Here is a 3,533-nt window from a genome sequence, read left to right as displayed (position 1 = left end):
TCTTTAAGGTAGCGTAAGGGATCAGGTGGTTAGTGGCTTTGGCTAGGAGGAGCCCAGGAGGCAACCGTCAGCCGGGCTCGGTGGATATTTGATTAATTAGTTCAAAATAAATAGATATAGATAAAGTTTGGTGGATGATAAACAAAAAAAATTAAACATGGATATAAAATATGTATATAGATCATGTTTAATATGGATAATAAATTTTTATCTATTCATCCACAATGTTTTTTTTCGGTCAATGAAAAAGCTTTATTCATTTCCCAAATATGAACATTTATATACATCAAGATTCTCAAGTTTTTGAGAATACTATCAGAAGACAAAACTGATCTTCTTTTGACTATACAGATTTATAATGAACAAATCCAATCAGTTTTGTTTTCAGCGATATTCGGAGAATTTAGGCATATTATCAGAATGTCAACTTTGATCTTCTTAACCAAAATCTCCACGGACCTGTGCTTCTGCTGAAAAATCCTCATATTCCTCTCATACCATAGGTGATAGATAGTAGCCGATAATGCTGATCTCTTAATTTTTTGTTTAATACATTTCCCTCTTAACTTTGTACAATACCAATCCAAGAGAAAGTTCCAACTACATGATCTCCATTTGAAAAGAAGCCAATCCATGATGTGATTCCACACTTTCCTTAAGAAAGAGCATTCAAAGAATAAGTGATTTCGGCTCTCTAAACATACACCAGTGCACAACCTACACTGATTTGCACTAACAATGCCTCTCTTTAATAACCTGTCTTGAGTTTGTAATCTATTTTTTACAGTCAACCAGCAGATGAACGAGTGCTTTGGATAGCATAAACCTCCCCAGACCATGTTATACCATAGGACTGTATTTGATGCAGGGGAGAGAGCACGATATATCTCAGCTATTTTGATTTTTTAGCTGTTAGAACTGGAGTTAATCATCTGTTTCAGGTTTTCAACACTATCACTGAATTCCACAGCTTTCTCTGACTTTTAATATTTGTTTTCACATCCATGAGTCTCCTTTCTTTGCTTGTATTTACCAGACATTCCCATTCCTTAGATATGTACCATAGACCCAACTTATCCACAAGCATTTTTTGTTGATGTGAATATACCAGAGAAGCTTCAATGCAGAGGCCAGGTTCCAAATGGAGGCAGAAAAGATCCCCAATCCTCCTTTTTTCCTATCCATGCACACCCTCTCCCAAGAGACCAGAGGAATTGCTATCGCAGATTGATCATATTTCACCCACAGAAAATTCCTGCACAACTCATCAATTTTTTGGAAAACTCTTGTAGGCAAGATATAATTTGATGTCCAGAAAACTTGTACTCCTAATATAGTGCTGTTGATTATTTGTAACCTTCCTGCATATGATAATTTTCTGTAATTCATACAAGACTGAAATTTATCAGATATTTTACTGAATAGAGGTGCACAATCTGTGTATGAAAGCCTTTTGCATATGATAGGAATACCAAGTTATCTCATGGGCATTGTCCCCTCTGAAAACCCCAAGCAGTTGAACATAGAGGTTTTAACTGAATCTTCAACCCCACCATAAAAGATTGAGCACTTATTTGAATTTGCTTCAAGACCAGAAACTGCACAAAAGTCACTGAAACATTGATAAAGCTTATTCACTGAATATAGGTCACCTTTAGAGAATAGGAGAAGATCATCCGCCAATGTTAAGTGATTTATTTTGAATTTCCTGCATCTTGGATGAAACTTGAAATTCCTGTCCTCCTTTAACAAGTCCAATCTTCTTGAGAGATACTCCATTCCTAGGATAAAGAGGTAGGGGGAGAGGGGATCTCCTTGTCTAAGACCTCTTTTACCTTTGAAATAACCATGCAAGGATCCATTTAAGGCTATAGAATACTTATGGGAAGTAATACAAGCCATAATCCATCCTATGTATGCATCAGGAAATCCCAGGCCAACAAGCATTTCCTTGAGAAAATCCCAGTTAATGGTATCAAATGCCTTTTTAATATCAATATTGAGCATAACTCTTGGAGATGTGTTTCCTGTTGTAGTTCTTAGTAGGCTCATGAGCAAGTAATATGTTACTTGAAATTTGTCTCCCCTTCACAAAAGCATTTTGAGCTTCATTTACTAGGCATCCCGTCACTGATCTGATTCTGTTTGCCAAAATTTTTGAGATGAATTTGTATAGGCAGTTTTTCCTAGATCATAATCATCATAAATTGATAACAAACCAGGGGAATGGTCTGAGAAATTTTGCAGCAGATATTCCACATGACTGGAGTTATATTTATGTATCCATGCGTCATTAATCAGAGCTCTATCCAGTCTACTCCAAATTTTAGAGTTAGAATCTTGCATATCGTTCCATGTGTAGAAGCAACCTTCAGTTTTAAGATGAGAGAAGTGACAATCCTCAATGAATTCCCTGAACTCTCTGGTATCTGCCTCTGAAAGTATGGTCCCCCCTCCCCCCAAAAATTTTTTTTCTTCATTACCAATTATTGCATTGAAATCCCCACACAAAAGCCAAGGCATATTATCAACTGCCTGACAAATTTGAGTGAGGTTCAACCATAATTCTCTTCTTTTTTCTAATTATTTTAACCATATATAGAGAAAATTATGCAATCAATTCTCCCATCCATAGACTTAATTTTGCAAGTAATATGTTGATCTGATAGGTTATCAATTTGCACTTCCAGAATATTTGGATCTCATAGTAACATAATTCTGGCTTTGGTGGTGTTATTTGCATTAGAAATCCACTTCCAGTTGCCAGTAAGCTTCTTAGCAGTTAGCAATAACTGAGACTTTTTCAGCCTTGATCTTGGTTTCAAGTAGAGCTAGAAAAGATAAATGATATTATTGAATGGTGTTTAACCAAGTGTTGTTTTGAGGATTTATTCAATCCTCTAACATTCTAAAAGGACCAATTCAAAAATTTATCACACCCCCAATCAATAGTAGAGGGATCATATTCCAGATTACTGAGGTGAGCAAAAGAATTTCCTGGATTTAAACCTTTCCTAGTTCTGCTATTTTGAACTTGATTCTCATATAAAAGGCCTTTGCCCTTACAATTAGCATTATCTCCAGGTTTATGCTGATTTTGAACAACATGCACTGAGCTGCTATCAGATCCCCCAACTCTATTGCACATAATCATAGATTCCTGAGGTGCCAAAGCATTAGTTTCAGGTACGTGCATAGCATAAACTGGTCTCTGTTGGTTCTGAACATGCACAACATGCACGGAGCTATTATCAGCGTCAACAGCATCCATGCACATATTCAGATCATCCTGAGGTGCCAAATCATCAGTCCCAGACTTAATTTGTTTTTGAACATGCACAGCATGCAGGCAAATTCCAGAAGTACCAACAGATCTTTTGCTAGCACCCTGAGATACCAGAGTGTCAATTCCAGCCTTATGTGCAGGCCCTTTCTGAACATTTACAGCATGCACAGAGTTATTTCCAGTGTTGCATATACTCAAAGCCACCTGAGGTGCTAAAGCATTAGCTGCGGGCCTATTTTGATTCATC

This window comes from Asparagus officinalis, chromosome 5, assembly GCF_001876935.1.
Source record: "Asparagus officinalis chromosome 5, Aspof.V1, whole genome shotgun sequence".
NCBI lineage: Eukaryota > Viridiplantae > Streptophyta > Magnoliopsida > Asparagales > Asparagaceae > Asparagus > Asparagus officinalis.
This window is presented reverse-complemented; position numbering follows the sequence as displayed.